Consider the following 22980-nt stretch of genomic DNA (forward strand, 5'->3'; position numbering starts at 1 on the left):
AACCAAACCCAGTGCCGTCGAGTTGATTCTGACTCATAGTGACCCAATAGGACAGAGTAGAACCGCCCCACAGAGTTTCCAAGGAGCGCCTGGTGGATTCAAACTGCCAACCCTTTGTTTAGCAGCCATAGCGCTTAACCACTACGGCACCAGGGTTTCCTTACATACAGTAGGTAAGAGTAAATATTTCTTAATTCATTAATTAACCTTATAAATTGGACAAAGACAGCTTGGAGAAGATTAAGTTCTGCAGTCAGGAAAGATGGGTTCTGGTTTAGTTTTTGCTTGTTTACATAAGAGTTAAAGGAGCCCTGGTGATGCAAAGGTTAAGTACTCAGCTGTTCACCAAAAGGTCAGTGGTTTGAACCTACCAACTGTGCCTCGAGTGAAAAGACCTGGTGATCTTTTCTCAACTAGAACCCTATGGGTTCTACTCTGTCATATAGGGTCGCTATGAGTCAGAATTGACTTGACAGCACTCAATAACAACATAAGTCTCACTTTTTTTTTCTTCTTTCAAGTGGGGCTAACTCCCAGCTTGCCTTTCAGGGTTGATGAAAGGATAGAGAGAGAATATGTATGAAATACCTGGTTGATCCTGTCAGTAGCATATGGTTGTCTTAAAGAAGTAAGTTATGTGAAATGGTACAGAAAATAATAAATTGCGATGGTCCAACCTATAGTATTAAGAAAGTTGTAATAATTACATTACTTAGTTAATAAGTCCGTAAGATGTTGCTCAGCTCATCAACCGCTCTCAAATGGAATGAGCTGTGTTCTTACAGTACTGTGTGTTTGAGGTAAGTACAGATTCTTTTCATTCACACTTGGGAGATTGTTTCAAGACACTTAAGTGACTATACCTAGCATACCCTGAGGGGATGTTGACAATAATAGGTCTGGTATTTGGAAAAAAAAGAAAAAAGTTTTGAACTCATCAAAGATTAAAGACCAAGGAAGCAATAACTCTTGCAAAGAATTCTGTTAACCTGTCTACATTGTTCTGTGAAGGCAAGGGTGAGCCACTTCTCCAGGGTGAGGGCAGGGTGCCCAACTCACATCAGCTGCTTCTGCTAAGTGTCAGTTATGCGGGGCCCCAACCCCTTTCCACTTCCAGAACAAGAATAGAACTAATTGTAGCATCAGGATGCAATGCATTCCAAAATAGATTTACTCTGAAGCAGTAATCTCTTCCATATCCCACAAAACAACCAAGAAGGGTATATTTTGTCACTTAGAATATTTCTGACATTGGATTTGACACTCTAAACCTCGATTATGCTGAAAAACTATAGTTCAAATAATCCAGTCTGTATGTAGTTCAAATCTTACTATAGTGAACTCCATGAAACCAAACCCCACTGCCAGCAAGTCGATTCTGACTCATAGCAACCCTATAGGACAGAGTAGAACTGCCCCATAGGGTTTCCAAGGCTGTGAATCTTTACAGAAGCAAACTGCCACATATTAACTCTCAGGGAGAGGCTGGTGGGTTCGAACCGCCGACCTTTTGGTTAGCAGCTGAGCTGCGCCACCACGGCTCCCACTACTCCATGAAACCAGCCGTGCTATTTTACTGTATTGAAATTATGCTGTTATTTTTTACTTAAAAAGAGAAAACCAATTTTAGAAAGCTTCTTCTGACAGTGGTATTTACCGAAATGGCGTTGGGTCTGTATCCACATCCAGCACTAGACAAATTACACACTTGGTAAAGTTTGCATTGGTGTTCCTCATTTTTCTTGTTCTTTAAATTTTCTCTCCTGCTTAGAAGCCCTTGCCCTCATTCCAATAAACTCTAGCTACTGGTCAAAATCCCTTCTTAACCACATTAAAAAAAAAAAAGTTTTTCAGGAGGAATGTAAAACTGATATATCCAAAGATGTAATCAAGCAATAATAGTGAGCAGAGAAAGGAAACCTCTAACTTTGATGCCCCCGAGTTAACTTCATTCAACAATAGGGAAGTTTTCACAATTTATGGAGAGTTTGGAGTCAGAAGACTTGGGTTCAATCCTGCCTTCGTTACTCTCAGCAACCTATCTTTCTGAGCTTCAATTTATACCTATTATCTAGGGGCAAATCCTATTTCCTCCTGCAAAGGGCTGTAATTATTCCATGAGGTGGTATGTATAGAAACGTGGAGAAGTAAAACATAAAGCACTCTCCAAGTATTACTTTCAAAAAAATTGCTTTAAAGTAATGGTGAAATACCCGTAAAAAACCAGTTGCTGTCTATTCACCTCCAACTCATGGCGACCCCATGTGTGTCAAAGTAGAACTCTGCTCCTTACAGTTCTCAGTGGCTGATTTTTGGGAAGTAGATGCCTGGGCCTTTCTTCTGAGGTGCCTCAGGGTGGGCTCTGACCTCCAACCTTTCAGTTGGCACCCTAGCTTGTTAACTGTTTGTACCACCCACGGACTCCATGGTGAGATTGTTGTTGTTAGGTGCTGGAGTTGGTTCTGACTGATAGCAACCCTATAGGACAGAGTAGAACTGCCCCATAGGGTTTCCAAGGAACGGCTGGTGGATTTGAACTGCCAGCCTTTTGGTTAGCAGCCAAGCTCTTAACTGCTACGCTACCAGGGCTCCCATGGTGAGATCAGGAACTCTAAATAAGAAGTTAGAAGCCATGCTCTGCTACTTCCTAAACTTTGTGTCCTTGGAAAAGTCTTCTAACCATTCCAGGCCTATTTCCTTGTCATAAAAATCATCAGGTTGAATCAGAATATCCCTAAAGTCCCTTCTAACCCCAGGCATTTTGAAATTCCATAAAATAAAGTTATTTGTAAAGAAAACCCTACAGCACCTATTGCCATGAACTCAAAATGTGGCAAGAGTCTGAACTCAGAGGTAAGTTCCAATTGACTATTTTGACTGGCTGGAGGAATAAAGGAGATGGTGATTATGAGTGAATCAGTTCATGCCTCCCAGTGGAGCGTGGATGGGATCTATGGTGTAGGAAGCAGATGGGGCCTGTGTGGCAGGACCTCTAGAAAGTGGCAACATTAGGTTGAATGGATTCCTGGGGAGGATTGAGGAACATTGGTGATTCCGTAATAGAATTCTTGCCTCCCATGAAGGAGACCCGGGTGCAGTTCCCAGCCAGTACACCTCATGTACAACTACCACCTGTCTGTCAGTGGAGGCTTGCCTGTTGGTATAATGCTGACCAGGATTTAGCAGAGCTTCCAGACTAAGAGACTAGGAAGAAAGGTCTGGTGATCTATTTCTAAAAATCAGCCATTAGAACCCTATGAATCACAATGGTCCAGTCTGCAACTGATTATGACAATGGCACAGGACTGGGCAGTGTTTCTTTCAGTTGTGTGTGGGGTTGTCATGAGTCTGGGGCTGACTTAATGGCAGCTAACCTCTCCTACATGAGGGTCTTTAGGTTAGTAGCTGAGAATAAACCATTTATACCACCCAGGGACCTTCATTAAGATTACAGCCAAGAAAACCCTATGGAGCAAGTCTACTCTGTAACACTTGGATGTGGGGTTGCCATGTATTGGAATTGAGTCAGCGGCAACTAACAGCAACATTTTATTGTGAGTGCTTCCAGTTTTTCAGTGCAGATCAGCACGCACACACAAGATGTGTTCATAATATACACGCTCATTTGTAGCTTCTCTTTTTCACTTAGTAACGTCTCTCATATTATTTTCTAAATGAATTTTATTACTTATCATCTTTATTCAAGAGTTTTAACATCTGGTTCTTAATACTAAAAAGCGGTTGAGCAATATTTTTCTTTCCAGAAATTAACAAAATCAACTTGTATTTCCCTTTGAAGGCCCTCAGTTAGTCAGTGCATCCTTCAGAGCAATCTGTTTTTCTTCCTCTTTGACATCAGCAATGTTCCTCTTTGCCTTTGAGTTAGCCTGACCCTGCTTTTTTTCAGGCATTATTCGGTATTTATCTTTGGTGTAAAAAGTGACTGTTATTTTTGTCTGTCACTGCCAGCGTTGCAGACTGGGCATTTAAATGCCTTGGATTGTGTATCTGGAGAAGCTAACAGCTGCATATGCTATTTCCATTACTCTTGAGCATCCACCCAGGCTATGACCATGGGAATGCTTGTCATTTTATTTTATTTTTGGAGGGGAGTCGGATAGATGTAAAATGGGTGGATGAAACTTAGAGGTGAAAACTAGGTGAGAAATTCTTCAACAGATTGTAGCCTTGCCATCTGATAGGCAGATAAAACTGTATTCCTTTGAGCACCTCTCAGAAACCTCACCTGGCTCAGTTTGAGGGCAGCCACAGATGGCAAGTGTTTTGGAGAATCAAATAACAAAACAAACAAACAAGGAAACAAATTCCACTCTCTCCTGTTTTATATATGGTCCCTGGGAGGAGCAAGAGGTGTGTGCTTGTCTACTAACATAAAGGCTGGCAGTGTTGTTGTTGTTAGTAGCTATCAAATCACTTCCGACTCATGGCGACGCCATGTGTGCAGAGTAGAACTGCTCCATAGGGCTGTCAATGCTGTGACCTTTCAGAAGCAGATCACCAGGCTTGTCTTCTGAGGCACCTCTGGGTGGATTTGAACTGCCAATCTCTGGCTAATAGTGGAGCGGTTAACTGTTTGCCCTACTGAGGGACTCCTTCCGTAAAAATGACAGCCAAGAAAATGCTATGGAGCACAGTCACTCTGTAACGCATGGGGTCGCTATAGTCAGAATTGACTCAGTGGCAATGGGTTTGGTTTATTTTGTTGTTGTTGTTGTTGTTTTGTTTTCTGTCTTATATGTATTGGGGACCAACACTGTCACACAGTCTGCAAATCACAGAAAAAAAAATTCAAATGAAAAACTTCATTTTTTTTCTTTACTAGGAAAGATATTTGGAGCAATTAAAAGGCAATGTACAAGTTCCTCCCTCTTTTGGAGTTTTGAAATACAGAGCTGAACTGTTTTCTGGATGTTTGTGTGCACCTAAGGCTCAATCGGGAAGTGATTCATCGACACTGTTTTGGGATCTGATTAGGCTTTTTGTTATATTTTAATAGGCTCAATTGCATGGATTTTCTCAAAATATTTTGCAGTGTTTTAACTTAAATCTTCATTTTTGTCTCTTTCATATATCAACATTATTTTATATAGTTCTAGAAATAATTTTTGTTTGGAAAAGGATGTTTAAAATCAGAACCCTTCTCCTTGGCTATTGGTTCCTCCAAGTCCAGGGAACAACGGAGTGTAATGGATCCTCTTGCTCCTGTGTTAGTCACAAAGGAAACAACCTCTCGCCTGGCTTGCAGAGCTTATGCAATTTGCGGCAACCCTGGTGGCGAAGTGGTTAAGAGCTACGGCTGCTGGCCAAGGGGTCGGCAGTTCAAATCCACCAGGTGCGCCTTGGAAGCCCTGTGGGGCAGTTCTACTCTGTCCTATAGGGTTGCTATGAGTCAGAATCGACTCGATGGCAACGTTTTTTTTTAATTCAATATGCTATTACTTTTCCACTAATATAAAAAAAATCTGTGCATTTACCTCCTATGTTAAGGGAGAAATTCAACCATCGGTGAAGGTATTACGATTACAGTTAATTTACATGGCTAGGAACAATTTTTATTACAAATTATACTAAGAATAAAATCTGACTTTATTTTTTTAAAATCTGTGGCACCCTAGTGGTACAATGGTTAAGAGTTTGGCCATTAACCAAAAGATCAGCAGTTCGAATCCACCAGCTGCTCCTTAGAAACCCTATGGGGCAGTTCTACTCTGTCCTCTAGGATTGGTATGAGTCAAAATCTACTTGACAGCAATGGGGCTTTTTTTTTTTTTTTTAATTGGCTACTAACAACAGCAGCAATAACAACATAATTACTTAAACTTCATTGCTAGATTTTGACCATTGTTTGTTTGTTTTGGAGTCCCTGGGTAGTGCGAATGGTTAACAAGCTCAGCTGCTAACCAAAAGATTGACGTTCAAGTCTACCCAGAGGTACCTGAGAAGAAAGGCCTGGCCACCTACTTCTGAAAAATCAACCATTGAAAACCCTATGGAGCAGGGTTCAACTCCGATACGCACGGGGTCACCATGTGTGGGAATCAACTGGTTTTGTCTGTTTTGGTGTGGGAGGGATGGGCAGTGAGCATGGTAGTATTTGGATAATTATTGATGTAAAGACAGACTGTAGGCTTGGAAGGATGTAGCAGGTGCTGTTGTACCTAGCCCACTTCCTTTAACCCATTGCTGCTGAGTCAAATCCGACTCATAGCAACCCTACAGTACAGAGTAGAGCTGCCCCGTAAGGTTTCCAAGGTTGTAAATCTTTATGGAAGCAGGCTGTTGCATCTTTCTCCAGAGGAGCAGCTAGTGGTTCAAACCGCTGACCTTTTGGTTAGCAGCCCAGAGCTTAACCACTGTGCCACCACTTCCATTAGACCTTGTGCATCAGACTGGGATTGCAGTGTCTGGAAATGCTGGGGAATTAACACCAATCCCCCAGAAACCCCAGTCAGGGACTGCTGAGTTGGTATACAATTACTCCAGCGCCCTTGCCCCTTGCCCCTAGTACCATTAAGGTCTAGTCATTGGCTAAACAACACACCCTTTTTTAGCTGTCTTCCCTTTACTGCTACCTACCAGCTATCCCAGATCCTCCTTAATAAACTACTTGCAATCTAGTCCTAGTCTCAGGGCTCCCTTTGGGGGATACCTAACTTCCTTAGGCAACATTTTAAATATCATCCTAGGTAGATAAATGATAGAAATTCTTGGCTTAATCCACTTGGCAGCTACCTTATATATTTTCACTCTGTGGTAACACAGCATTGATAATTATCCACTACATAGTATCTTTGCTGTTATTTTCCTTTTTAAAGGAAAAGCTTTTGGACATCTAAGATAATTAAAAAATTCAAACATCACAAAACTATCTGAAAAATAAGTACCTGGGTTAACATAATCATTTTAAGAGTTCCTAGTCTCCATAGGGAGCCCTGGTGGTGTAGTGGTTAAGAGCTTGGCTGCTAACCAAAAGCTCAGCAGTTCAAATCCACTACTTAGCAACAGAGCAGAATATCTACCAAATGCTAAATTTGGTGACTATGCTTATGATGATACTTTAATTGCCACGATCCATAGCATCTTTTACAAGCATCTACTTGTAAAGAGTTTGTGATTTTAGTGACACTAAGGTCTGTTTTCCCTGGCTAATGCTTTTCAGAAGTAGACTGCCGGGTCCTTCTTCTCAAGCTGAAAGAACTGAAGAAAAAAATCAGGCCTTGAGTTGCAGTAGTGAAGGATACTATGGGGAAATTATTAAACAATGCAGGAAGCATCAAAAGAAGATGGAAGGAATACACGGAGTCATTATACCAAAAAGAATTAGTACAAATGGACGCAGTGCTGGAGGTGCTCACTCGTCTATGCCAAGAAATATGGAAGACAGCTTCCTGGCCAACTGACTGGAAGAGATCCATATTTATGCCCATTCCCAAGAAAGGTGACCCAACCGAATGCAGAAATTACAGAACAATATCATTAATATCACATGCAAGCAAAACTTTGCTGAAGATCATTTAAAAATGGCTGCAGCAGTGTATCAGCAGGAAGCTGCCAGAAATTCAGGCTGGTTTCAGAAGAGGACATGGAACCAGGGATATCACTGGTGATGTCAGATGGACCCTGGCTGAAAGCAGAGAATACCAGAAGGATGTTTACCTGTGTTTTATTGAGTATGCAAAGGCATTCAACTGTGTGGCTCATAACAAATTATGGATAACATTGCAAAGAATGGGAATTCCAGAACATTTAACTGAGCTCATGAGGAACCTTTACATAGACCAAAAGACAGTTGTTTGAACAGAACAAGGGGATACTGAGTGGTTTAAAGTCAGGAAAGGTGTGTGTCAGTGTCAGGGTTGTATCCTTTCACCATACCTATTCAATCTGTATGCTGAGCAAATAATCCAAGAAGCTGGACTATATGAAGAAGAACGGGGCATCAGGATTGGAGGAAGACTCATTAACAACCTGCGTTATGCAGGTGACACAACCTTGCTAGTTGAAAGTGAAGAGGACTTGAAGCACTTACTAATGAAGATCCGAGACCACAGCCTTCAGTATGGATTATACCTCAACATAAACAAGACAAAAATCCTCACAGCTGGACCAATAAACAACATCATGATAAACAGAGAAAAGATTGAAGTTGTCAAGGATTTCATTTTACTTGGATCCACAATCAACAGCCATGGAAGCAGCAGTCAAGAAATCAAACGACGCATTGCATTGGGTAAATCTGCTGCAAAGGACCTCTTTAAAGTGTTGAAAAGCAAAGATGTCACCTTGAAGACTGAAGTGCACCTGGCCGAAGCCATGGTATTTTCAATCACGTCATATGCATGTGAAAACTAGGACAATGAGTAAGGAAGACCGAAGAAGAATTGAAGACTTTGAATTGTGGTGTTGGTGAAGAATATTGAATACACCACGGACTGCCAAAAGAATGAACAAATCTGTCTTGGAAGAAGTACAACCAGAATGCTCCTTAGAAGCAAGGATGGTGAGACTGCGTCTTACATACTTTGCACATGTTGTCAGGAGGGATCAGTCCCTGGAGAAGGACATCATGTTTGGCAGAGTACAGGGTCAGCGGAAAAGAGGAAGACCCTCAACAAGGTGGATTGACACAGTGGTTGCAACAATGAGCTCAAGCATAACAAGGATTGTAAGGATGGCTCAGGACCGGGCAGTGTTTCGTTCTGTTGTGCATAGTGTGGCTATGAGTCGGAACCAACTCAACGGCACTTAACAACAACAACAAAATGTCTGAAGTCAAATACCATTTAATTCACATTAATGTAAAGAGCCATGCCTTGTAGTTTGCCCCTTAAGTGTCTAGGATACCATGTAATGCAAGATAAAAGGCCTTGCAGAATTGAATATTATACATGCAAAAGCCACATCCATCCAGAAAGACGTGGGATGAGTGTGACTCTTGTAGGTTCTGCAAGGGCAGTTAGTTGCTTGGGCTTGTGGCTGTCGTCTGCCAAGTGTGTCCTGAAAACTCATAGCCTTGGCTATGTGGATGATGGTGTCAGAAGTCATGACGAAACCAAATTCACATTCATTAACTGGAAGCACATTCCACCTGTGGTGGGTGGGCCAGGACTGTGTCCTGTTAATGTAGTAGAGAGTCACAGAAAATGGGGACTGGGGCATATGGCCAAGGTAGCAAACAGCCTGGGTTCAAATCCTCATCCTGATACTCTGTCACCAGCAGAGTCTTCCCTGTAAAATGAAGATAATATTTCCTGTCCTTCAGGGTGGTTGTGAAGACTAAACTGATGAAGTGGTCATAGCACAGTGCCTGATGACGAGTGGAAAAAGCCAAAACCCATTGCTATCGAGTTGATTCCGACTCATGGTGACCCCACGTGTTAGAGAACTGAGCTCTGTAGGGTTTTCTTGGCTGTAATCTTTACCAAAGCAGATCACTAGGCCTGTCTTCCAAAGTGCTTTTGGGTGGGTCCAAACTGCCAACCTTTTTGTTAGTATTTGAGAGATTATCTGTTTGCACTACCCAGGGACAGCTTTGAAAATCAAAGAGGGTTCTAAAATAATTCATCCAAATCCACTGCCATTGAGTTGCTTCAGACTCATAGCGACCCTATAGGACAGAGTAGAACTGCCCTATAGAGCTTCCAAGGAGCACCTGGTAGACCTGAAATGCCGACCTCTTGGTTTGCAGCCATAGCACTTAACTACTACACCACCAGGGTTTCCAAAATAATTCATATTACATAATTAAAAAATTGTATATGTTGACTGATAACTTAGTTTTATTACATGGATAAACCCATTGCTGCCGAGTTGATTCCAACTTGTAGTGACCCTGTAGGGCAGAGTAGAACTGCACCATAGACTTTCCAAGGAGCACCTGGTAGATTAAAACTGCCGACCTTTTGGTCAGCAGCTATAGCTCTTAACCACTACGCCACCAGGGTTTCCATTATATGGATAGACCTATAAAATAGCTTCATTTATAAAAATTAAAAAATGAAATTCTCTCTACAAAGTAAAAATAACAAATATCTGTGTACAGTAAAGCAAAAATTTTTAAAAAGCACTTTTGTATCATCTTACCTGAACGTTAAAAGTAACATACATGGAATGATTACCTTTAGAACATACTCTCATTCTTAATCAGTTTTTTAGACATATCTGTTTCTCATACCATGTCACTGGCATTTTTTTCTGAAGAATGTATTTTTTAATTCATACGGAAGGGAAAGAAGCCCCGGATAAGTAAAGCATTGCTGAAAAAGAAGAAGAAAATGGGAGGCCTCACTCTACCTGATTTTAGGACATATTATACAACCACAATAGTCAAAACAGCCTGGTACTGGTACAACAACAGGCACATAGACCAATGGAACAGAACTGAGAACCCGGATATAAATCTATCCACTTATGAGCAGCTGATATTTGACAAAGGCCCAGTGTCAGTTAATTGGGGAAAAGACAGTCTTTTTAACAAATGGTGCTGGCATAACTGGATATCCATTTGCAAAAAAATGAAACAGGACCCATACCTCACACCATGCACAAAAACTAACTCCAAGTGGATCAAAGACCTAAACATAAAGACTAAAATGATAAAAATCATGGAAGAAAAAATAGGGACAATGTTAGGAGCCCTAATACAAGGCATAAACAGAATACAAAACATTACCAAAAATGATGAAGAGAAACCCGATAACTGGGAGCTCCTAAAAATCAAACACCTATGCTCATCTAAAGACTTCATCAAAAGAGTAAAAAGACTACCTACAGATTGGGAAAAAATTTTCAGCTATGACTTCTCTGACCAGCGCCTGATCTCTAAAATCTATATGATTCTGTTAAAACTCAACCACAAAAAGACAAACAACCCGATTAAAAATTGGGCAAAGGATATGAACACACACTTCACTAAAGAAGATATTCAGGCAGCTAACAGATACATGAGAAAATGCTCTTGATCATTAGCCATTAGAGAAATGCAAATTAAAACTACGATGAGATTCCATCTCACTCCAACAAGGCTGGCATTAATCCGAAAAACACAAAATAATAAATGTTGGAGAGGCTGCGGAGAGATTGGAACTCTCATACACTGCTGGTGGGAATGTAAAATGGTACAACCACTTTGGAAATCTATCTGGCATTTTCTTAAAAAGTTAGAAATAGAATTACCATACAGCCCAGAAATCCCACTCCTCGGAATATACTCTAGAGAAATAAGAGCCTTTACACGAACAGATATATGCACACCCATGTTTATTGCAGCACTGTTTATAATAGCAAAAAGCTGGAAGCAACCAAGGTGTCCATCAATGGATGAATGGTTAAATAAATTATGGTATATTCACACAATGGAATACTACGCATCGATAAAGAACAGTGACGAATCTGTGAAACATTTCATAACATGGAGGAACCTGGAAGGCATTATGCTGAGTGAAATTAGTAAGATGCAAAAGGACAAATATTGTATAAGACCACTATTATAAAACCTTGAGAAATAGTACAAACTGTGAAGAACACATTCTTTTGTGGTTATGAGAGGGGGGAGGGAGGGTGGGTGGGAGAGGGTTATTTACTGATTAGATAGTAGATAAGAACTGCTTTAGGTGAAGGGAAGGACAATACTCAATACAGGGAAGGTCAGCTCAACTGGACGGGACCAAAGCAAAGAAGTTTCCAGGATAAACCGAATGCTTCGAAGGTCAGCGGAGCAAGGGCAGGGGTTTGAGGACTATGGCTTAAGGGCTCTTCTAAGTCAGTTAGCAAAATAAATTCTGTTAAGAAACATTCTGCATCCCACTTTGAAGTGTGGCGTCTGGGGTCTTCAATGCTAACAAGTGGCCATCTAAGATGCATCAATTGGTCTCAACCCTCCTGGATCAAAGCAGAATGAAGAACACCAAGGTCACACAATAACTATGAGCCCAAGAGACTGAAAGGGCCACATGAACTAGAGACTTACATCATTCTGAGACCGGAAGAACTAGATGGTGCCCGGCCACAACCGATGACTGCCCTGACAGGGAACACAACAGAGAACCCCTGAGGGAGCAGGAGAACAGTGGGATGCAGACCCCAAATTCTCATAAAAAGACCAGACTTAATGGTCTGACTGAGACTAGAAGAATCCCGGAGGTCATGGTCCCCAAACCTTCCGTTGGCCCAGGACAGGAACCATTCCCGAAGACAACTCATCAGACATGGAAGGGACTGGACAATGGGTTGGAGAGAGATGCTGATGAAGAGTGACCTACTTGTATCAGGTAGACACTTGAGACTGTGTTGGCATCTCCTGTCTGGAGGGGAGATGGGAGGGTGGTGAGAGTTAGAAACTGGCAAAACGGTCACGAAAGGAGAGACTGGAAGGAGGGAGCGGGCTGACTCATTAGGGGAAGAGTAAATGGGAGTATGTAGTAAGGTGTATGTAAGTTTATATGTGACAGACTGACTTGATTTGTACACTTTCACTTAAAGCACAATAAAATTATTAAAAAAATATTTTTAATTCATCCTTAATATTTAATTAGTTAATATTTAATTACACCTTACTATTTTTAATTCATTATTGGTTTGTTTTTTGTTGTTGAGTTGTAGGAGTTCTTTATCTATTCTAGATATTAAACTCTTATCAGATAAATGATTTGCAAATATTTTCTCCTTTCAGTGGGTTGTCTTTCCACTCTCTTGGTAGTATCCTGAGATGCACAAAAGTTTAAAATTTTGATGACATTCAATTTATCTATGTTTTTCTTTTGTTGCTTGTGCTTTTGGTGTCATATTTAAGAAACCATTTCACATCCAAGGTCGTGAAGATTTCCCCGTATGTCTCCTTCTAAGAGTTATACAGTTTTAGCTCTTAAATTTACATATTTAATCCATTTTGAGCTAATTTTTGTACATGACATGAAGTAAGGGTCTAACTTCATTCTTTTGCTTATGGATATCCAGTTTCTTGGCACTGTTCGTTAAAAAGATTGTCCTTGCCCCATTGAGTGGCCTAGGCACCCTTGTTTGAAAATCAATTGACCTTATATGTGGGAGTTTATTTCTGGGCTCCCTATTCCATTGGCTTGTGTGTCTATCCTTATGACAGTACCAGACTGTTTTGATTACTGTAGCTTCGTAGTAAGTTTCAAAATCGGGACACATGAGTCCTCCAACACTCTTCTTCGTTTTTCAATTTGTATTAGCTCTTCAGGAGTATAAGATGGTTTTTTCTGCTTCTACAAAAAATCCGCATTGGGATTTTGATAGGGATTGAGTTGAATCTGTAGATCACTCAGTGGGCACTATTGCCATTTTAGCAATATTAAATCTTCTAATCTAGGAATATGAGATGTCTCTCAGTTTATTTAAATCTTTTTAAAATCCTTTCAACAATGTTTTTATAGTTTTCAGTGTACAAGTCTTTTGCCTCCTTGCTTAAGTTTATTCCCAAGTATTATTCTTTTTGATGCTATTGTAAATGGAATTGCTTTCTTAATTTCCTTTTGGGATTGTTCATTGTTAGAATATAGAAACAGAACTGGTTTTTGTGTGTTGATCTTGTACCTTGCAAGTTTGCTAAATTTGTTTATTAGCTCTAGCATTTATTACTTTATTAATTTTTTTGTGGCTTCTTTAGGATTTTCTGTATATAAGATCATATCATCTGTGAACGGAGATAATTTTACAATTCCTTTGCCGTTTTGATGTCTTGTATTGCTTTTTTCTTGACTGATTGCTCTGGCTAGAACTTCCAATACTATGTTGAACGGAAGTGGCAAAAACGGGCATCCTTGTCTTTGTTTTGATCTTAGGGAAAAAACTTCCAGTCTTTCACTATTGAGTATGATATTGGCTATGGGTTAAATGCTGTCTACCATGTTAACATATTGTTTTTACAATGACATTATGCTCCACCAAAATTTTTATTTGTAATGTCATTGCAAAAACCACTACTGTCATATTCAATATTGAAATGTCAGATGTTTCATCTTAAACAGAGTAAGTTTCCAAAAGCTTTACTTTGATTCCATTAATTGGATAAAAACAAATCAAAAGATAATTGGAATTAACTGATCTTTCTAGATGAAGCCTTAATAGCAGTGATATAAAATTAGCCACATTGAAGTGTTCATAAAATTCTTCTGCTTTTGGTGCCAACATATTACCACTTTTGCTTCACCATTTGTGCATGAACAAGAAAGCTTGAAATAAAAAATTGTCAAAGTCAACTCAGAAGAACAATGACTGAATCTAAATGTTATGCAAGTGTTTTGTCTAACTGCACGTGATAGTCAACTACAAGTACAGGGTTCTTAAATAGCTACTCACTTTTGGTAATGCTTCTTTAGAAGACTTGTGAGTTCTGGTTTTCATGTGGTCATTATCACCTTGTCCATGGATTGCGGAATAGCAAACGATGATATTTGGTGCAGTTTCACAAATATCGTCAACTTCCTTGAGAATTGGAAATTCAGTATTAATTTTTAATTAAATATAAACTTCCATTTTTGAGCTGATTGCTGTTGAAAAGGGTTTATTGCAAAATAAAAAAGCATTGCCAAACAGTAACATAATTAACGGTTGTATATTTAGAGGAGCCCTGGTGGCGCAAATGGTTAAGTGCTTGGCTGCTAATATAAAGTTTGGCAGTTCAAATCCACCCAGCGGCTCTGTGGGAGAAAAGACCTGGCGATCTGCTCCTGTGAAGATTACAGCCTAGAAAACTCTATGGGGACAGTTCTACTGTCAAATGAGGAGGAAATGACTCAATGGCACATAACAACAACATTACTTTTATCATACGAGAATGATAAAATCACTATAGCAAGAGTGTCCAGACTAGTCTCTATATGTTCTCAGGCAGCACTCTCAACCTCTTTCCCCAGCAAATATTTCATGTATCCCTAACCCATGATTCCCACAGTTCCCACTGGCCCTGCTGACCATGTCTTGGGAGCTCTGTGTATCTTGTAGGGTACAGCACAGGCCATGCACACCTAGCCCATCAATCCGAAGGCCGGCAAAGCTGGTGGAGACTTCTTTTGTGACCACCAGAGGCTGGAAGGGTTAGCTGTCTTTCCTTTGTAAGCAAGTGCCCTCTGTCCTTGAAAGGGAAGTGTTGGTTACATTGTGTGAGGAAAGGAGAGATGAGTTATCACTGGCCAGTTGTCAGATGTAACCACATGTTAAAGTGAGAACTCTGTTCGCTGATCATGTGTCTCACACGGTACCAGATATGAGTATGGGAGAAGCTGGAAACACACAGTGGAGATTCATTACGCCAATCCCAGCGTTCTTTTGTTGTGGCTGTTATTCTTGCTTTTAACGTTAAGTATTAATAGTAAAAGTAAAAGTGAAAGAATCAGGGCAAATGCTAAACCAAACAGGATGGCAGGACAATTGGTCTAAAGCAGAACTGTCCAGGGCAAAAAAGGGTGGCACAGTGGTTAAAGCACTCAGCTGTTAACCAAAATGTTGGTGGTTTGAACCCATGAGCTGCTCTGTGGGAGAAAGATGTGGTAGTCTGCTTCTGTAAATATTCACAGACTTGGAAACCCTGTGAGGCAGTTCTATACTATGCTGTAGGGTTCCATTGAGTCAGAATCAACTGGATGGCAATGGGTTTGGGCTTTTTAAAAAAATTATTATTATTATTGCAGTCCTGCTGGCGCAGTGGTTAAGAGCTCAGCTGCTAACCAAAAGGTCAGCAGTTCAGATCCACCAACTGCTCCTTGGAAACCCTGTAGGACAGTTCTACTCTGACCTATAAGTTCGCTGTGAGTTGGAATCGACTCAAGGACAGTGGGATGGGTTTTTTTTTGTTGTTGTTGTTAACTATTATTATGTAGGAAACCCTGGTGGCATAGTGGTTAAGTGCTACGGCTGCTAACCAAGAGGTCGGCAGTTTGAATCCGCCAGGCCCTCCTCAGAAACTCTATGGGGCAGTTCTACTCCATCCTATAGGGTCACTATGAGTCGGAATTGACTCGACAGCAGTGGGTTTAGTTTTTGGTTTTATTATTATGGAAAAAAAAACCCAAAACACCGAACCTGCTGCCGTCGATTCGGACTCATTGCAACCCTATAGCAACCGTATAGGGCAGAGTAGAACTGTCCCATAGAGTTTCCAAGGAGTGTCTGGTAGATTTGAACTGCTGACCTTTGGGTTAGCAGCCACAGCTCTTAACCACTTTGCCACCAGGATTTCCATTATTATGACAGACTACATATTATCTGGAAAGAAGTTTGTAGGTAGGAACACCAGAGGGCGCATTAGACTACATTTCAGAATCCTGCTTTGATTTGCACAGCAAAGAAACACATACCAGATTGATTTTATGCAAATTGAACTTTAATAGTGAATGGTTCAGAAAAACTTAGATAAATCCATATTGAGTTGTTTTGATATTTCTAGAACATGAACAAATCCTGTACGTGTGTGTGTGTGTGTTTTCTGAATGCTGGAGGTTATGATAATATTATTTATACTTAAGAATGCCTTTTTTTTTTAATCTTCAAGGGTGTCTTAAGGCATGTAAAAGCAATCTGTCCTCAGTAATCGAGGTTTGCATTGGTCGTGGTTGGGCAGGGGTGGGGAGGATTGGCTATACAGCTAATTAAGACTACTGTAGCATTGTCCTTTAGAGATAAGCCTAATGATTTTAAAAAAAAACTTTTCACCCAAAATATTTCATACGCTTTGTTTTATTGTGCTTTAAGTGAAAGTTTACAGTTCAAGTTAATTTCTCGTGCAAAAATTTATACAAACACTGTTGTGTGACCCTAGTTGCTCTCCTTATAATGTGACAGCAGTCTTCCTTTCCACCCTGAATCTCCCATGCCCATTCAACCAGCTCCTGTCCCTTTCTGCCTTCTTATCTCGCCTCCAAACAGGAGCTGCCATTTAGTCTCATGTTTTTTTTTTTTTATCTACTTGTTTATCTTCTAAAAAAAAAAAAAACTTTTTTTTATCTACTTGAACTAAGAAGCACACTTTTCACGAATATCATTTTATGTCTCATAGTCCAGCCTAATCTCTGTTTGAAGGGTTGGCTTCGGGAATGGTTTAGTTCTGGTCCAGGGACCATGTCTTCTGGGGCCACTCTAGTCTCAGTCAGACCATTAAGTCTGATCTTTTTACTAGAATTTGAGTTCTGCACCCCATTTTTCTCCTGGTCCTTCAGGGACTCTCTGTTGTGTTCCCTGTCAGGAAGGTCATTGTGGTAGCTGGTCACCATCTAATTCTTCTGGTCTCAGGCTGATGGAGTCTCTGGTTTATGTGGCCCATTCTTTCTCATGGGCTAATATTTTCCTTGTGTCTGGTGTTCTTCATTCTCCTTTGCTCCAGGTGGGTTGGACCTGATTTTTTAAAAGTACATGTTCTTATCAAAAGTATTGATAAGTAAGAGTTGCTTATTAAGGCAAATACTCCCATCTTTAGGGAAGCAGTATGGCACAGAGGGAGTAAAAGGTGTTTGACTAGACATCTGGTCTGCAGCCCACGGCTCTGTCCCTGCCTCTGTGACCTTGGACAAATCACATAGTCTTTCTGGATCTGTTTCTTTTAAGGCAAAGGGGTTGAACTAAAGGACTACTAAGTCTTCTACGAAATCCGTGAGTGGTGTAAATGGTTAATGTACTCAGCTGCTAATCGAAAGGGCAGCAGTTCAAATCCACCCAGAGGTGCCTCAGAAAAAAGTCCTGGTGATTTACTTCTGAAAAATCAGCCACTGAAAACCCTATGGAGCACAGTTCTACTCTGACACATACACATGGGGTCGTTATGAGTTGGGATAGACTCTACAGCAACTGGTTTAAATCTGAAACTCTGTAATTCCTACTTTTATGCTTTGATTAGTCTTAGATTTATATTTGCATAATTTTTTATCATATCTAGATATTACCTTCAACTCAAAATCATGATGTTTGCGATATTGTTAAAATTTGATTCAGGAGAAGTGGGGGAGGTAGGTGGTTCCCGATTTGGGGGCCCTGATCAAGTTCTTCCTAGTGGCTCACTTTACATTGGAAACAGACAACTCTTTGTTAACTGCTAGAAAATACTCACACAGGCACAGCTGTCCAATCTCAAACTTCCCTGGAAACAAAAATGATGGTCAAGTGTTTATATTTCATTGACTTTCCTGCTAGGATTCAGACTAGGTAAAAAGCAAGAGGCCAAAAATCACGAGAGGTTTTAAATCAAGGCTAACTAGCCTATCTCCGCTATGAAAACACCCGAGGTAAACATTTGCCAGATATAAACCCCATTCTGCCTTCATATAATTGAGACCAGACTGTTTAGTGGTCTGGTGTTTGATTGAATATTGTGCTGCACAGTTTTCTAACGCCTGAGGGATGCACTACCATTCTCCACTGACTTTTCTACCTCTAAAATAAATATATTATTGGATGGTGTATGCTTTACTTGGAAAAAATAATATGTTATTAACAGTTACCTCTTTTGAAAGGAAAACAATGTAGTTGATGAACATGTATAACTCCTGGCTCATGGAGACATAAACAAGTGATTCTAAGAATGTTTTCCCATTTGTAAGTTTTTCAGTCATCCCTTGCATGTCTGTGTTTGCGTGTGTGTACCTGTCTGTGTGTGTGCATTGGCATGAATGTGTTTTTGTGTGTCTTTGTTTGCAGGTGTGGCTGTGTGTGCTCATGCTTTACATGTAACAAAGCCAAAAACCAAACCTGTTGCCATTGAGTTGATTTCGACTCATAGTGACCCTATAGGACAGGGTAGAATTGTCCCGGAGGGTTTCCAAGGAGCAGCTGGTGGATTTGAACTGCTGACCTTTTGGTTAACAGCCAAGTTCTTTACCACTGTGCCTCCAGGGTTCCTTTAAGGGTACAATCAACTAGAATTAGTAACCCCTGGGTGAGACTTGTTCTATAACTTGGAAATTTTTGTACTTCACAGTTTCTCATCTGTGATGGTGAAATCAGAATTAAGGAGCCCAGGAAAGGAGCTCCCAGCTCTCTCTCTTTTTTAAATTGTGGTAAATTTAAATATATATAACAAAGCATTTGACATTTCAACATTCTTCATATGTACAGCTCAGTGACATTAATTATGCTAGTCATGTTCTTCAACCATCACCTTTATCCATTCCTAAAAGTTTCTATCACCCTTAACAGAAGCTCAGCGTCTCCTAAGCATTGAATCCTCTTTTCTCCCTCCTTCCTACCTGTACCTGGCAGTCACTAGTAAGTTTTGTTCTCTATATGCACCAATTCTATATGTTTTATGTAAGTGGGGGTCATACAATATTTGTCCTTTTGTGACTGACTTATTTACTTAGCATAATGTTTTCAAGGTTCATCCACATCGTGGCATCTAACAGTACTTCATTTCTCTTTATGAGAAATATTCTATTGAAAGGAGCACTGATGGCATGACAGTTAAGGGCTCGACTACTTACCTAAAGGTTGGTGGTTCAAACCCACCTAGCAGCTCCACAGGAGAAAGATCTGGCAATCTGCTTCCATAAAGATTATAGCCAAGAAAACTCTATGGGGCAGTTCTATTCTGTCACATGGGGTTTCTAAGAGTTGGAATTGACTTGGTGGCACCTAACAACAACAACAAATATTCTAATGTATGTATGTACCACATTTTGTTTATCCATTTATCTGTTGATGGAATTTAGGCTGCTTCCACCTTATGGCTATTGCAAATGGTACTGCACTGAGGGACCTTTGGTCTCTTGACAATTTCTTCATGATTCATAATGTCAGAACTGAGCCTTGGGAGCAGCAGGAAAGAGCAGAGTAGGAGAGGAGAGGACACAGAAGCTGAGCCAACAGAGCAGGCTAAGGCAGGTGACCCTGAGGGGTCGCCCTCTAGAAAATACGGGTAGTAGATGAACAACCAGGCAAGTCTGCAAGGAGACCCCAAGTGGAAGTCAAAGAAGGTTAATGTTGGGAAGATTCAACTCATTCCTTCATCACCCCTGAGCTGAGTGTATAGTAACTGTCAGATGCTGTGATCAGTGACATGGGAAACAGAAATGAATGCGAAAGTTTCTTCCCTCAAGCGATTTAAGGACTAGTGGGTAAAATGTTGTTATTAGGTGCCGTTGAGTGGATTTTCAACTCTTGGCTACCCAGCGTGACAGAGTAGAACTGCGTCAAAGGGTTTTCTAGTCTGTAATGCTTACAGGAGCAGATTGCCAGGTTTTTTCTCCTGTGGAGCGGCTGGTGGGTTCAAAGCACTGACTTTTTGGTTAGCAGCTGAGTGCTCAACTGTTGTGCCATTAAATGTATATTAAATTGTATGTTCATTAAATGGTAGTAATTTACATAGATAAGATAGACATAGAAATAAACCAGTATAAAATCCTACGTGCTAAGAAAAGTGCCAGGAGAAGGAGAAGGCCCTGCTAAGGAGATAATGCCTGATACCTTTCAAGGGAAAATAAGGGGCCCGCAGGTGTGAACAGAGGGCAGCATGAAACCTATCCTTTATGCAGTGTGGTGGAGGGGAGGGTGAATGTTGAGGATGGCAGAAGGGCCTTCAAGAGATGGAGGTGTAGATTCTTTTGACACTTCATAATATTTTTGATTAATAGGCTGGTTTGAGTTCAAGATGGTACTAGAAACCCATTTTTACTGTTCTGTAGAGAATCTTCATTTATTTAAGGAGTGCAACAATTTCCTTTGCATTTATCCAAAAAATAACTTTAGTACTCTCTAATAAATGTGTAAAAAATGACTTTGGAGGAAGAGAAAAATCAAATGAATAACCTCTAATACTGATGAATGAATAAATATTGTGCTAAATAGATATTAAGCATATGGGGACACTGGTGGTTCAGCAGTAGAATTCTTATCCTCTATGTGGGAGACCTGGGTTCGATTCCCAGCCAAAGCACCTCATGTGCAGCTACCACCCATCTGTCAGTGAAGGCTTGTGTGTTGCTATGATGGTGAACAGGTTTTAGTGGAGCTTCCAGACTAAGATGAACTAGGAAGAAAGGCCTAGTGATCTACTTCCAAAAACCAGCCAATGAAAACCCTATGGATCACAAAGATCCGATTCACAACTGACCGTGGGCATAGTGCAGAATTGGAGCAACGTTTCGTGTTCTGCTGTGCGTGGGGTTGTCATGAGTTGGGGATGACTCTACAACAGCTAATGACAACAACAAAAGAAGAAGGAGTATCCCATGAAAAACTTGGTGTATTTTTTCCGGTGACTCTCCCAATTGTTCAAGGAGCCCTGGTGGTGCAGTGATTAAAGTGCTTGGCTGCTAACCGACAGGTCTGTAGTTGGAACACAACAGCCACCCCACGAGAGAGAAATGTGGCAATCTGCCTCCATAAAGATTTCATCCTTGGAAACCCTGTGAGACAGTTTGTCCTGTAAGATTGCTTACAAGTCAGAATCCACTCGATGGCAACGGGTTTGGTTTTGGGTTTATCCCACTCTAGCCTCCAAGGGTCTGGTTGAGTCCAATCAGGGCCAGGGAATGGATTTCAGCCTTACCTGAAAATAGTGAATGTGGGTTTAAGGTCATCCACTAATTCTACCCTCAAGAGTTTGGCCTTGGGATGCAGTAGAGGAGAATGAAGAATAAGAATAGGTAGAGTGGGTTCCACTTACGGAGAGAACAGGAAAAATGCATAGAGGACTCATGCCTGAGTTCCCTCAGCAGCCCTGTTGTATGATACCGAGGCCTGAGCATCCCCGAGTCCCTCCAGGGCTATGGGAGTCTGGATGCTTTGACAGCCCCTTGGCTTGACAAATGTGCCTTCCTTGGTGGAACAAGCGAGGGTGGTTAGACACTGAAGTTCTAGGACTAAAACTGGTTTCAGTGAGGGATGGGTAAGTTCAGATGGCGGATGTATAAGTGCAGTTACCTCCTTTGTTAGAATTTGGAGCTTGGAGGGAAATGGGGTAAAGGCTGACCACACCTGAACTCGTTGGGTGGCAGAGGGAGAAAGCAGAGCACAGATGCATTTCTTCTGCTGTTACAAAAACCTTCCTGTTGCCTCCTTGCCCTTTCCCAAGGCCGGCAAATGATGTGATTGACCAGGTAACAGAATGGTTGGGGCTGGGAGATTTATTTGATTTAACAACGAGAGCATGCAAGTTGAAGTGGGGAAAAGGGGCTATCAGTTATTCATACTTTAATGTGAATATGTATAATCAGGTCCTTTTCCAGCCCCGCTAGCTGAACTATGTAATCAGAATTATGGAATTGGAGTGGAGAATAGAGAAAAGCGGAAGTTTTGAAGCACAGGTATGGTAACCTTATACAGACGCCATCTGAGCCCCAGGCATCTGGGGAAAAAAAGGAAAGAGAAGAGGAACATGGAAGAGAGAGCAGAGGGTGGAGGATCCAGCCTCACTGCTGCCAGCCTTTACAGGGATCAGATGAGACACACCTCATTCATCTAACCAAAAACCCATTGCTGTTGAGTTGATGCCAACCCGTAGCATCCATCTAACGGTTGTCATTTAATGCCTTCAAGGTCTGTAACCCACGTGGGAGGAGCCCTGGTGGCACAACGGTTTAATGCTGGGCTACTAACTGAAAGGTTGACCTGGTTCGAACCCACTAGCTGCTCTGTGGGAGAGAAGATCTGATGATCTGCTTCCATAAAGATTGCTGTTGTTAGGTTCCATTGAGTTCGCTCCAACTCATAGCAATGCTGTATGCATCAGAAACCCTATGGGGGCAGTTCTGCTCTGTCTATAGGGTCACTATCAGTCAGAATTGACTCAATGGCACACAACAACAGACAACATGGAGGTTTTTTTTTTGTTTAATTCCCAAATGTGGTAAAATATGCACAATATAAAATTTTCCATGTTAACCATTTTCAAGTATACAGTACAGTAGCATTAGTCATACTCATGATTTTGTGTAACCATCTCCTCTGCTTGTTTCTAATACTTTTCATCCCCCTAAACAGAAACTCTATACCCATTAAGCAATAACTCCC

At 40.9% G+C, this 22980-nt stretch overlaps 1 protein-coding gene across 2 annotated transcripts in view; it reads left to right on the top strand.

The window, feature by feature from the left end:
• The window catches only part of RNF144B (ring finger protein 144B), a 222446-nt gene that overhangs the window by 44660 nt on the left and 154806 nt on the right, over positions 1–22980 (top strand). The window contains exon 1 of one of the 2 annotated variants that reach the window (XM_064281232.1): positions 15324–15341. The exons of the other annotated variant lie outside the window; for it this stretch is intronic. The gene's annotated coding sequence lies outside the window, so the exon portion shown is untranslated. Of the gene's footprint in view, positions 1–15323; positions 15342–22980 lie in introns of those variants that run through there. 2 annotated transcript variants of the gene reach the window in all.

Source organism: Loxodonta africana, chromosome 1 (genome assembly GCF_030014295.1).
Source record: "Loxodonta africana isolate mLoxAfr1 chromosome 1, mLoxAfr1.hap2, whole genome shotgun sequence".
Taxonomy (NCBI): Eukaryota; Metazoa; Chordata; class Mammalia; order Proboscidea; family Elephantidae; genus Loxodonta; species Loxodonta africana.